This window comes from Balaenoptera physalus (genome assembly GCF_965194825.1).
Source record: "Balaenoptera physalus genome assembly, chromosome: 6".
NCBI lineage: Eukaryota > Metazoa > Chordata > Mammalia > Artiodactyla > Balaenopteridae > Balaenoptera > Balaenoptera physalus.
This window is the reverse complement of record NC_138885.1, coordinates 92,484,848-92,499,731: the sequence shown is the minus strand read 5'-3', so window position 1 is coordinate 92,499,731 and position 14,884 is coordinate 92,484,848. Positions and strand designations below refer to the sequence as shown.

Sequence of the window (14,884 nt, the reverse complement as noted above, 5' to 3'; positions counted from 1 at the left end):
ACAGAAAAGTTAAATAATACCACAAGGAAGCAAACAGCTAAATCAGAAAGGACAAATAACCTGATTTCTCTTAAAATATTGATGGCAAAAAAAAAAAAAAAAAGAAACAGTCAAGAGACATGACAAACAAATGCAATATGTAGACCTTGTTTGGATCCTGATTTGAATAAACTAACTGTAAAACAATGTTTCTTTTTTTTCCCCCAGCTTTACTGAGGTATAATTGACAAAAAAATTTGCATGTAATTAAGATGTACATGGTGATGTTTTGATATAGGTATACATTGTGAAATGTCTACCACAAGCAAGCTAATTAACATATCAATCCCTTCACATAGTTAACTTTTGTGTGTGAGAACAATTAAGATCTACTCAGCAAATTTCAAGTATACAATACAATATTGTTAACTATAGTCACCCTGCTGCACATTAGAGCTCCAGAATTTATTCATCCTGCACACCTGAAACTTTGTACCCTCGGACCAACATTTCCCCATTTCCCCCACTACCCAACCCCTGGTAACAACTGTAAAATGACATTTCTTAGACAAGTATGGACATTTAAATATTGTATTAGATGACCTTAAGAATTCATTTTCAATTTTGCATGATGATTATGTTTTTAAAACAATCTTATGGTTAAAGATGAATACTATGGGGCTTCCCTGGTGGTGCAGTGGTTAAGAATCCACCTGCCAATGCAGAGGACATGGGTTCGAGCCCTGGTCCCGGAAGATCCCACATGCCACAGAGCAACTAAGCCCATGCACCAACAACTACTGAGCCTGCGCTCTAGAGCCCACGAGCCACAACTACTGAAGCCCGCGCACCTAGAGCCCGTGCTCCATAACAAGAGAAACCACCGCAAAGAAGAGTAGCCCTCGGACTTCCCTGGTGGCGCAGTGGTTAAGAATCCGCCTGCCAATGCAGGGGACACGTGTTCGAGCCCTGGTCCGGGAAGATCCCACATGCCACGAGCAACTAAGCCCGTGCGCCACAACTACTGCAGCCCGCGCGCCTAGAGCCCATGATCCACAACAAGAGAAGCCACCGCAATGAGAAGCCTGCACACCGCAACGAAGAGTAGCCCCCATTCGCCGCAACTAGAGAAAAGCCCGCATGCAGCAACGAAGACCCAATGCAGCCAAAGATAAATAAATAAATAAATAAATAAATAAATAAATAAAAAAGAAGAGTAGCCCCTGCTCAGCACAGCAACAAAGACCCAATGCAGCAAAGATAAATAAATAAATAAGTGAATGAATTTAAAAAAAAAATCTACCTTTGGGAAAAAAAAAAGATGAATGCTAAAGTATTTGCAGGTGGAATGATTTAATTTCCTTGCTTTAAAATATACCAGAAAAATAACGTTGGGGATAAAAAAACCAAAATTGGTAAAAATGTTGATAATTGGTTAAGCTGAGTGATGGCTATACGGAGGTTCATTTTTGTTTAAGAATTTTCTAAACAAGAAAGTAGAATAAGAATAATAGTTTTGAAAATACATTCACATGAAATCCATGTATTTTGATTATTTATTTATTTCTTTATTTCCCTGCCTATTTCCAACAAGGCGGGGGCAGGGGAGGCTTTAGATAAAAATACAGTAGTAATAGTAACAGCAACAGCTACCACGTCAGTGCCTGCTCTGTGCCAGACTCCATGCTGATCCTCCAACTCCATGACAAAGAGAAGGTACCGTTATTATCCCCACATAATCACGAGGGAACTGAATCTTAGAGAGTTTAAGTAACTTTCCCAAGATTACTAAACTAGCAAATAGTAGAAGATAATAAAGCTGCTCAAAGACTACTAAGTTCCCCAGATTTTATTTAATGAGGACACACTGATAATTGTATCTGCATAAAGAGCATAAAATCTGTCTGTTTGGTCTCATTCTTTATTATTAGGCTTACATGTAAATTAGTTATTATATTTAGTATAAATCAGTAATAGGTAAGTGACTCTAGTTTGTTAATCACCAGGCATGTGACATCATCTTCGGTCCAAATAAAAGCTAGAGTACGATTCTGAAATCCCATGCCTTCCTTCTTCCTGGGGTTCTTTAACTTGACACTTCCACATGCTGAGAGCGCTGTCTGCTGACAGTAAGCAGAACTGCAAGCACATGGCATCTGGGTCTCCTTTGCACCTTTACATGCATCTGTGGTCTTTATTTACATCATACTATTATTGCCTATTAGTGTGCTATTTGTTTACTTGTACTCAGTTTTCACAATGAAGCTGATGGTGTAAATCCTAGTGTTACATTTTATTTCTATTTCCTTCAAGAAAGAGTAAAATTCAAAACTGATGAGTTAATTAGTAAGTATGTGGAGCAAGGTGGCCATATTTCCAAATTTCACAAGTTCTCATTGATTTAAGAAGACAATTTTGGGGCTTCCCTGGTGGCGCACTGGTTGAGAGTCTGCCTGCTAATGCAGGGGACACGGGTTCGAGCCCTGGTCTGGGAAGATCCCACATGCCGCGGAGCAACTAGGCCCGTGAGCCACAATGAGCCTGCGCGTCTGGAGCCTGTGCTCCGCAACAAGAGAGGGCGCGATAGTGAAGAGGCCCGCGCACCGCGATGAAGAGCGGCCCCCACTTGCCGCAACTAGAGAAAGCCCTCGCACAGAAACTAAGACCTAACACAGCCAAAAATAAATATTAAATAAATAAATAAATAATAATAATAAAAAAAGAAGACAATTTTGGAGTCCCGGGAATTTCTGCTCAGAAATGCCAAATGCACCAGTCACAATTTTCTAGACTTAAATTCTGTGCCCCTGACTCTGATACTAGACTCCTCGCATCCTGGCCTTACGTGCTGTGAATCAAAACTGTGAACTACAGATAGAACGCTGAGGAATGCTGAGTGATTCCATATGTATAGGTCCATATCTTAAAACCACTGGAAAGCAATGACAGGTTAAAAGAGACATTTCACAAGCAGGTAAAGAAATCTAATTGCAAGGTGTTCCTGTGACAGAATGGCTTAGCCTATGAAAGTATAAAATTACACTGAACGCTATACCTAAAGAGGACCCTTTGTCTAAAACTGTAGGAATCCTTGGGATATCTGTAGACGCAGGGAAAACAGAAAGACACTGTTTCCCGTATAAGCAAAAAATAAAATTATGCTTCTACAGACTAGATGTTTTCTCTGTTATTTGCATTTGTATGATTGTTTGTTTGTTTTAATTTCTTGAGTCTGAATGTATTAAGGGAAAATTCCAGAAATGACTTGAAGTGACACCAATTTTATATTTTATTTTTGATTTTTAATATATTATGAAATAATAATATGATTTTTAAAAAGTGATTTCACGTTCTTTTCATAAAGAATAGATTTGTATTTATAGCATAAACAGGTTCCATGGTGAGGCAACTAGTCACATATTTAGTCCAAGTGTTCTGGCTAAAGGTAGAAAACAAATGACAATAATAGTAAGGCAAACACATGGTTTACTTGTATTTACTCATAACAGTTCTGTAGTCGGAAGCATTAAACAATTTGCCCAAGGCCACACAAGAAAAAAGTGGTGGAACCAGGATTTAAACCAAAGCAGAAAAGCTCTGATGTCTATACTTTAAACCTACTTGACCATTTTCCTTCTTGATATAAATTAAGAGTTGGGAGATAATGTCATACCAAAGACTTACCACGCCTGTTCTTGGTCCTCTGTTCTTTCGTTAGGCATTGCCACCTAATACGGCTACCATTTTTTGATCTGTTCTAACCAAGCACTTCATATATATTATCTCATTTAATTCTGTGACATAGATATTTATTCCCCCAATTTTAGATGAGAAAACTGAGGATTGCCCAACATTTTTTAGAGTGTAAGTGTCACAATTAGAATTTAAACCCACTGGTACTGATTCTAGGATCTGTGCTCTTAACCATGTCTCCACACAATGAGCACCCTTTTCCCTGACACACAGTGGGTCCATTAACTCAGCACAGTGTTCTCTTGTACATGGACAGGAATTTTGTTTCTTGGTACCCTGAATGGTACTCTAAGCCATGTGAAAGAACTTCCTCTCTGACAGGAAACATGCATCCCTGAAAGCAGAGGCTGAAGTGAGTGTCTTCCTCCTGTGGTCTTCAACACAATCTGCATCTCTTCCCAGTAGCCCCTCAAGTCAGTTTACAATGAGAACAATTAGTCCACTAAAGAAGTGCTCAGGCCGGTGACTAAAATTAATGCTACTGCTGTACAACTTGCCATTGTTAATTTCTGTGAAATGGATTAAAATGCTCCCATAATCTTCTTTAACATTGTCCTAAGGTTTCTTGCTCTGTCAGAGTAAAACGGTCTAGCCCGAAAACCCATCCTTTTCCATGCTGAAGCATAGCACTCTCCAGAGTACTAAAAGTATTATAGTAGTTTTAGAACTGTTTGAAACCGTCTCCTGCAATTTACTATTACTTTAAAATATGTGTATATTGTGGGTCTGTAAATACAAATAAACACAACTTACAAAAACCTGACTTGTAAATTTCTTATACCCACAAACTGTGTGGCCCACTCTGAGACTCCCTCTCCCCATCTCTGTCCCAGGATGCCTGATCCCCATCTAGTCTTTCATTCCGGAAAGCAGCCAGCCTTGTACCGACAGCACCACTAGGTGGCCAGGATGGAGAACGGCCAACTCGACTTTTCCGCCCTCCAAACATCTTTTTTTCCTCAAGAGAATGCCCCAACCTCCTCCACCACACACTCACCTCAATTTTCTTTGGACGTTGCCACTCACAGCCACGGTGATTCCACTTCAGGCAATCTTTCTCCAATGTACACGTATCCGTTTTAAAAAATCTTTTTTTTCCTTCTCCTCACTCAGTTACTTCATAACTTTTTCTTAATCTTCCAACTGCCCTTATCATATACATAAGCCTAGCAGTTACTAGGGCTGGGCAAACCAAACTTGGCTCCAAGTCTCTGAAATTTAGAGGATTTAACCACATTTTTAAAAAATTAAGTGTTTTTAAACCTGTGCAAATCGATTAGGCCTCTTCCTCTCAGAAATACTGAGCCCTCCCCAGCTCCCAGTCCTCCCCAGCTCCCAGTCCTCCAGAAGCCAGTTAGCTCCTGGCCAGGGCAGAGCCGTCAGTAACAGCTAGGGGAAAGCTGATGGGCTGGAGACCCAGAGTAAGAAAAGTACTTAAAAAAATTAAAAAGAAAGGTAGGGAGGGAAAGGTGGGGGTGGGGAGAGGGAGAGAGGGAAGAAGGAAGAAAAGGGGGGAGAGGGAGACAGAGACAGAGAGAGAAAAAGAAAGAAAGGAAAAAAAGTTTAACCTGGGGAGACCCTTGTAGTTTCCTTTCTCATTGCTTCCCACCGGCCACTGCCCGACTGGGATGAGGCATAAGTGGGGAAGAAGGGGGGCACCAAAAATGAACAAACAAACCAACCCTCAGTAATCAAAACAAATTAAAATGATAAATAATCTTGATGCAATAGTTTTTGATGCAATAGTTTTAAATATAAAAATTTTTTAAATTAAAATAAAAATACAAAAATCCATGATGAACAGAATACATTATTAACATTTTAAACGAAGACAAGCTGTTGCTTGTTTATCTACGACCTCTCATCTCTGCACACACAGAGCAGTCCTTTCCAATCAACCCCTGGCCCCTACAGCGTGGCTGCTGACCCCCGCCCTTCCTCCCACCCCCCAACCGGCTGTGACAGTTTATGAGGGCTGATTGACAGGGGTGTGCAAGCAGATTGGCAATGTGGGATTTTATCCCTATCTATCTATCTATCTATCTATCTAATCTATTATCTATCTATCTATCTATGTTTTTCCAAATTATAGGGCTTTTATTAACTTTTTCTGATTGATTAAAAAATATGGGAGGATATTTAGATCCATGTAGGTATAAGGGCGCAGGTTTTTCCTGTTGCTCGGGTTCCAATATCGGGCGCTGCTTCCCACTCTGGAACTCCAAAACTTTCATCCAACTTTGCTCCTTGACCCTTAAAACCTGCCTTTCTTTAACTACCAGCATTCATGAAAAGTTATTCATTCAATACCAAGGGGTTTTCCTTCTTGTTTTTTAAATTGTAAAATATTGCAGAAGTATTGATTTCAGGTATATTTATATATATATACATAGGCCCCATGGCATGGCATGTGGGACCTTAGTTCCCCACCAGGGATCCAATCTACACCCCCTGCATTGGAAGCACAGAGTCTTAACCACTGGACCACCAGGGAAGTCTCTCAGTTATATATATACATATATATATATATTTGTTTTAATTAATTAATTAATTAATTAATTTTTGGCTGCGTTGGATCCTTGTTGCTGCGTGTCGGCTTTCTCCAGTTGCAGCGAGCAGGCTTCTCATTGTGGTGGCTTCTCTTGTTGTGGAGCACAGGGTCTAGGCGCACAGGCTTCAGTAGCTGTGGCACGCGGCTCTAGAGTGCAGGCTCAGTAGTTGTGACGCACGGGCTTAGTTGCTCCGTGGCATGTGGGATCCTCCCGGACCAGGGCTCGAACCTGTGTCCTCTGCGTTGGCAGGCGGACTCTTAACCACTGCGCCACCAGGGAAGTCCCACCTCAGTTATATTTTTAATTGCAAATGCACATTATCTGAATGACATCATAAATCAAATAACATTTGTAGATTAGTCCAGGAACTAATCCATTATTTACCTCACTGTTACTATGGGAAAGCATGTTCTAAGTTTCAAAAAACTCACCTGCAAATAAATATTTGAGATGCTAGTTTTTGTAGGCTGGGGGCTAAATGCTTTCTTTAAATATTTATAACAATTTACATGTTATATGCGTAATACACACCAAGGAAGGAGGCCCTTTAGCCCAAACTACTGCTCTTTACTTTTAGGAAAAACAGTGACTTGTAATGCCCAGCTTGAGATCAGAAAGCTAAGCTACGTCAGTAGAATGGGTTTCGTCAAAAAACTAAGGTAAGGAAAGAATAAGAGAGAGAAGTGTAACATTATTAAGCACAGATTACATAACAATAACTCAGATCCAGAAGAATTTTTTTTTAAAGAAATTAAGGCAAGGTTTTATTTCATTTAAATATAGATATTTACTTTTTTATTAAAATACGCTTGCTCTAATGGTTACTTCTATGTCATAATATAGGATTTATTAATATATGTCTCAACATGTCTCATACAGCTATGTGCTTCCATTTTAAAAATAACAAGTTAGCATCTGCTTACCTACATCTGGTGGTGAGTCATTTAACCACTATTTTTGGTATGAGGTGAGTAAAAGCATTTCTTTTTAAACCATTCCCCCAAATTACAGTATGTCATCAGCAGGTCTTTGTTCCTCATCTTGGTCATTATCTTCTTACATGAAGTTCAGCCACAGAGTAAAATGCTCCCAGATGTCAATGAGATTTGGGTGCCCCTTTTCTAAAATCTCAGCCACTTAGAATCTCAGCATCCATTTTTAAAAACACAGGTGTAAGTTGTTTTAAACTACCTATTTAACTTGGGAGAGAAATGTAATCTAATTCAGTAAGAATAAAAAGTGTAACACACACACACACACACACACACACACACACACAGCCTCTGTTTTAATGGTTAAGTAGAATAAAAAAACACAGGCTACAACTTTACTTTGAAAGCCCAGAAGATGTTTCTGTGGTATACTTTTAAAATTCCTCTTTGATCATTTCTGATTAAACATCCTCACAGACCCTTAGTTACCTATGAAATCAAGTCTAAATTCCTCAGCTTGGCCTCAGACAACCTGACTCTATCCTGCCTCACCCACCACTATTCCCCACTCATCCCCCTACTCGTCACTGTAGTCACACCAGCAACTTCACTGTCCAACAGACCTTCCCTGCTGTTCTGACTCAACCTTCATGTGTCTCTCCTCTGACGCGTTCTTCCCTCCCCTGTACCCATCCATCCTTCAAGTCCTGGCTGAGGTTCTATCTCTGCTCGAAACCTTTCCTTGCTTCTTTGATTCTCCCCACTCCACACCCCCATCTCTTCCAAGGATGAGCTCCTGGATCACTGATTGTCTGAACACCCTAATAACTACTTTTAATGTTTTCCTAACAAGTTGAGAAAAACATTCTTTGAGGGTATGAACTATATCTTATACTCCTTTCAGATTCCTATTAAATGGCTGTTAAATTAAATAACAGCATGTACATATGTGTATGAATGCACCCCTACACGTATTCACATTCATATAGAGGATGGGAGCCTAAAATCAGCGTTCACTTATTGTTCATTCTGATCCTACTCTGAGGCATATCCCTGAACCCTGCCCTCCCATGAGTCTTATTCTCAGTTTCTAATACGGGCCTTCACTGACTCTGTTACTTCTTTTCTGTCATCCTCTATCATCCTCTTTTGGAACCCTACTTTTTAATCTCAGTCCTGAACTCTATATTCAACACATCGATCCAGTTGGAGTTGAAGTAGGGGACAAAACAGAGAACTTGGAGTTTGGAGATCCAGATTTGGAGAGCTGGGTTTGAATCCCTCTGCCACTTAAGAGTAGTTAGATTAACTTGGACAAGTCAGTGGGCCTCAGTTTCTTCACCTATATTTTAGGAATAATTACTTGTCATGGGGTTGTTTTTTTTTTTTTTGGTTGTTTCATTTGAATTTTTTTTTTTTTTTAATTTTATTTATTTATTTATTTATGGCTGTGTTGGGTCTTCGTTTCTGTGCGAGGGCTTTCTCCAGTTGCGGCGAGCGGGGGCCACTCTTCATCGCGGTGCGCGGGCCTCTCACTGTCGTGGCCTCTCTTGTTGCGGAGCACAGGCTCCAGACGCGCAGGCTCAGCAGTTGTGGCTCACGGGCCCAGTAGCTCCGCGGCATGTGGGATCTTCCCAGACCAGGGCTCGAACCCGTGTTCCCTGCATTGGCAGGCAGACTCGCAACCACTGCGCCACCAGGGAAGCCCCATGGGGTTGTTTTGAGGATAAAGCACACATATGAAGCATTTTGCAAATTGTACATTATAAAATATATTATATTGCAATATTATTAAAATTAGTCCAACTATCATTACCTTCAGAGGGTGCATCACCACTAGCCACCCCTCACACACATTCACACGCTCACCCATGGATTGCCTCAGGGCAGGTAAACCATCACCTTCAATCCTTTTGCCCTTTGAGCCCAGAAGGATTCTTGTAGGACTTTCGCCAACAGAAACGTTAGTCAACAGCCAATCTAAGAAAGAAATAGAAAATTTTATTCAAGCCAATCTGAGGATTATAACCTGGGAGACAGTCTTCCAGAAAGCTCTGAGGACTGTTCCACCCATTAGAGGGCAAAGTACAGTTTTACAAGTTTTTGAGACAAAGGGTTATATTATACGTCAAATGACATATGTCAAATGACATATTGTTGACAGTTTACACAATACAGATCTACATGTACAAAGTGAGTAGTGGGTCGTGGATCGTCATGGCCCCTTACAAGATTTAGAAGGAAGGTTATCTCCTAAGGAGTTGTGACCTTTGATGAGATTAAGAAGGAATGGTACCTCCTAAGGAGGTCTGGTTAATATAGATGCAAAGTACACACTAAAGGGAAGTGAGGAGGCCCAAATGGGCAAAGAAAAATTTTATGTTTTAATTTTCCTCATCTTGCCATTAAATATGAATTTTATTTCATCACTTTTAAAGACAGGAAAATGGGAGAATCATGCCTCAATTCCTCCCAGGGGGCAATCAATCAGAGAATAGGAACAAGATCCTATGTCAGTCAGGGTAGCTGACAGAAGAGGCAAGCACTTATGTCTATTTCAATGAACTGCATTTCAACAAATTGTTAAATTGCTAGATCTCAATAAACAATTTATTGAATAATTATTAAGTTTAAGGCACTGCTGCTAGTCTCTAGAGAATTAAAAAATAAGAAAAATACTGTCTGGGACCTTAGAATCTAACAAGAGAGACATATAGGTTTGCAAATTAGTGTAATACCTGCCATGCTAAAAGAGCTTATATTTATAACTAAATTCAACTCAGGTTGTGTGCTGACAGTATTGAGTCTATGACAATATCTAGAAAGACATGTTTGGATATCTTTTCTTGCTTTCCTTGCAAGGTCAGTTTCTTTCCAATGGGAAATCTGGGTTTGCTCTCATATCAACTATCTGTTTTTTTAATGCTTGGGTTTTGGGTATCTATTCTATACCTTGACATCACATTCCCCTCCAACTACTATCCCAGTTTTCTATTCCCTTCACAGCAAAACTTCTTGAAGGGGATGTCCCTGCTACCTCACCTCCTATTCTTTCTTAAACTCACCCCCAGTAAAGCCTCTTTGTCTATTGCTCCACTGAACCTGCTCTTGTCAATGTCTACTGAAAGAAAAATACACAACGTAAAAGTTGTGAGTTAAGTTTTATTCAGGGACCTTACTGAGGACAATAGCCTGGGAGACAGCCTCTCAGAGAGCTCTGAGGAACTGCTCTGAAGAGGTAAGGGAGAAGCCAGGATATACATATGAACTTTTTTTACTGGGAAAAACGTGTAGTCAAGCATCAAAAGATTACTGCTAATCACAAAGAACAGATAACTGAAGTTAATGATTTTAGTGCTTTTCTGTGTATGGGAATAAGCAAGAATCTGGGGTCATTTGAAAATTTTCCTTAGATATGCATCTTAATTATCTAAGGGCCAGTATATCCAAGGCACAGAATGTTTCCTGTTTTTCTCCATCCTGAATTCCCCTCAGGGTGCACTGTCAGTGGGCAACTGCAGTGGCTAATGGCTTGATTCCTGTAGAATTGGAATGGCAGGCAACATTTTTTTTCTTCACACCAAGTCACCAGAGATTCCATATTATCAAATCACTTCCCATACCTTATCTTACTTTACCATTTAGCAGCATTCAACACCGTTTATCATGCCATCCTTCTTGAAAGTCTCTTTGATTTCTGTGAAGTGGGCACTTTCCTAGCTTTCCCCCTACCTCTCTGGGACTCCTTTGCAATCATCCTTCCTGGCTCCTCCTCCTCTGCTCAACTTCCAAGCTTGGGCAACCCAGTACTTAGTCCCAGCCTTATCTACACCTTCCTATCAACACTTTCTTCCCAGGTTAAGTTCATCTAGTCCCTTTAGCTCTGAATGGCACCTATGTGCAAACGACTCAAATGTCTATCTCCAGACCTGACTTCTCCCTAGAACCCCAACTTCCAACTTGATATTTCCACTTGGATGCCAATAAGGTATCCCAAAGTCAATATGCCAAAAACAGACCTCTTGAACCATGCCAAATGCTTCTCCTTAGTCTTCTCCAGTTTAGAAAACAGAATGCCCATGAATCACTTGCTCAAGAAAAAACCCAGGCAGGATACGAATCAAAATTATGTCTAATCCATCACTAAATCATGACAGTTCTACTCTCAAATCTACCTAATTCTCAATTTGTACTGCTATCACCCTAGTCCAAGTCATTATCATCGCTCATTTGGCCTAATGAAATACCTTCTCCTTGGTCTCCCTGCTTCAATTCTTACTCTCCTGTAATCTATTCAGTCAGAATGAAATTTAAAAATATTAATATTACTAAATCTCAACCCTTGAGTAAACTTCTTTTTAATATTCTGTGTAATGAAGTTGGAGGTATACATAAAGTACTAGACAGAATGAACTTTCAAAAATATAAATAAAATCAGGTCACTTCCCCACTTAAAACTTTCTGATGATTCCCCTTGCATTTAGAATCAAAAACAAACTCATATCCTGGCCTGCCAACCCTCACATGATCACTACAACTTCACTTTCTACCACTCTTCCCTCTGTGCTAGATACTTTTGCCTTCTTTCTATTTCTCAAACACAAGTTAATTCTCCTCTCAAAGAACCTAGCAGGATTCTGGGCTAGATCCTCCCTATCTTCTTAATCTCTAAATAGAGTTTGGGCCTCAGGCTGCTTATCTTTTCCGTGGACAACTTCCTAAATTTTATCTCTAGCCCTGATCTTTCTTCTTAACACAAGACTTATATATGCAATTGTCTACTTGGCATTTCCATTCAGATGCTTACTAGCAATATAATCTATAACACGTTCAAATATGAATACTTGATACTTCCTCCCTGTATCCCCAGACATACTCTTTTTCCCAGTCTTTTCCATCTCAGTAAACAACAGTGCATTTTTACCGATAACTCAGGCCTTAATTCTTCTTTTTCTCTCAGTTGCTCATTTCTAATCCATGAGCAAATACTGTAGGCTCCACTTTCAAAATACATCAGGAATCCAACTCCTTTTCACCTTCTCCTCCACTACCATCCTAGGCCAAGCCATCGTAACTGTTTGCCTTGGCCCTCCTGTGTCTGCGGGTTCTGCATCCACTGATTCAACCAACAACAAATTGAAAATATTTGAAAAAAAAAATTCCAGAAAGTTTCAAGAAGAAAAACTTGAATTTGCTGTTCCAGGCAACTACTTATATAACATTTACATTGTATGAGGTATTATAAGTAATCTAGAGGTGATTTAAAGTATACAGGAGGATGTGCATAGGTTATATGCAAATACTACACCATTTTCTATAAGGGACTTGAGTGTCTGCAGATTTTGGTATCCACAGGGGTCCTGCAACCAATTCCCCCATGGGTACTGAGGGACAACTGTACTGCAATAGCCTCTTTCAGCTCTCCCTGCTTCCGCTCTTAAACTCCTACACTACATCACTCTCCACAGAGCAGAAGAATCATCCCTTTAAAACAGAAGCCAGATTACAACACCCTCTGCTCAAAGCCCCAGTGATTGCTCTTATCATTCAGATAAACCTAAAGTCCTTTCCATCCTTTGCATGGCCCAGAGGATCTGCTCCTACTACCAGATCATTGTCTACCTGATCTTATCTCTTACCTTTCAACCTCTTCTCATTTAACTCTAGCCTCATTCAGCCTCTTTCAATCTCTTCTCATTCAGCTCTAGCCACACTGCCCTCCTAGCCTTCACAGTTACTTACTCCCTTTGCCTGGAGTGTCAGATATTCACATGGCTTGTGCCCTCACTTCCTTTTAGATCTCTGTTCAGATGTCTTCTTGGAAAAGGGGCTTGCTCTGCACACCTTACATGAAATTGCACTCTTCCCTGTCTATTCCCTTACATTTCTTTATTGTTCATACAAAACAACAACAACATTTATATAGCACTTATATGCCGGGTAGCATTCTAAGCACTTTATATTTAGTCCTCATATCACCCTATAAAGTAGCTGACTTTACGATCCCTGCTTTATGGATGAAGAAACAGCAGTACATAGAGGTTAAATAACTTGTGCCAAGGTCATTAAGCTAGTAAGTGCTAGAGCTGAGATTTGAACCCAGGCTGTGCTTTTAGCTACTATACTATTTTGCTTCTTTGTAGCCCTAGTCACTGCTGTATTTGTTTACCTCTCACTCTTCCCACTTGTTTCAGTTATTGCTGCATAACCAACCATCCCCCAAACTTAAGTGGCTCAAAGCAACAAGTTACTGTTTCTTGGGAATGTGGGTCAGGAATTCAGGCAGGGCTTAACTAGGCTGTTACACTCACCTTGATGTCGGCTGGTGTCACTCACTCAGCTGCATTCAGCCAGTAACTGGGCTGGCCTGGAAGGTCACAGAAGACTGGCACCTTAATGCTCTTCCATGTGGCCTATCTCTTCATATTGTCTTTTATCAATCTATAGTATAGTTGGAGTTTCTTTAGAGCATGGCAGGCAGCTGGCTTCTCAGACGGGGATGTGGAAGCCGCCAGTTCTTTCTAAGGCCTTGATTCAGAAGTATCAGAACTTCATTTCTGTCATGTTTTATTAGTTGGGAAAACAACCATAGGCTAGCCCATATTCAGGGGAAAAGGATATAGACTCCACCTCTTGATGTCAAGAGTGGCATTTGTATACATGAAGGGGGAACTGATGGTAGCCATCGCTGGAGACTATCTTCCACACCACCAGAGTGCAGGTTCCATGAGAGGAGGCACTCTTATCTGTTTTGCTCATTGTTGTGTCTCTCTAGTGCTTAGAACAGTGCCTGGCACATAATAAGTGTGCAATAAATATTTATTTAGTCCATGTATGTAAGGGACAAGTGAAAGAAAGAGTCTGAAAAGGTAAAGGAAAGGTCTGAGGAGTAGGAGAAAACCCAGAAGGAATGCATCCCAGAAAACAAGGAAGAAAAGAGGGAAAGGAAGATAAGAATGAAAATTGTACCTATTTTTTAGATTTAAAAGTTTTAAAAATAAGTTTAAAAAAGCATATTCAAACTATATTTGTAAAGTTACAAGTTCAAACAGTGCAATATGGCATAGAGTGAAAAGTGAGTTTTTTTCCTACCTTTGTTCCCAATTTTCCTCCCCAGTGTCAGTCACTTCAATGCATCCTGTCAGAGCCAAGATATGAATATACAAAGACAAGGATATATATCCTCTCTCTTTCTCTTCCTGTGAAAAGACATACATAACATGTAACTGGTAGAATACACTTCATATGATTCAGCATCTAGCATTTTTTCTCTTAACCTAACTTCCAGATCATTCCACATCAATACATACAGAGCATTCTCCTTCTTTTAAATGGTTGCATAGAATGGTTCCATTCTTAGAATGTATCATTAGCTTTCAAAATTAGAAGGTGATTACTGGTTTCAGTAGAGCTGAAAAAGCAGAGACTGCAGATTGGGAGGTCAGAAAGTAAAAGAAAGGAGGACAAAGGAAAAAGAAATTAAAGATGGATATGCAGGAACAGCTTATATCCTTAGCAGTAAGAGTAACAAGAGACAGGGAGGTTGAAAATACACAAAAGAGAAGCCATAAGTAATGGAGCAAGCCTCTAAGTGGATTGGAAGGGATTAACCTTGAGAGGCCAGACCACTTCCAAGGAGAAAGAGGGCGAAGGAAAGGAAGGCTGGGG

General features: G+C 40.1%; 1 protein-coding gene across 1 annotated transcript in view; it reads right to left on the bottom strand.

The window, feature by feature from the left end:
• The window catches only part of CDK15 (cyclin dependent kinase 15), a 116,151-nt gene that overhangs the window by 100,169 nt on the left and 1,098 nt on the right, over window positions 1-14,884 (bottom strand). The window contains exons 2-3 of the mRNA XM_082467205.1: window positions 9,086-14,415; window positions 4,730-4,943 (exon numbers count right to left, since the gene is read on the bottom strand). The gene's annotated coding sequence lies outside the window, so the exon portion shown is untranslated. The remainder of the gene's footprint in view (window positions 1-4,729; window positions 4,944-9,085; window positions 14,416-14,884) is intronic.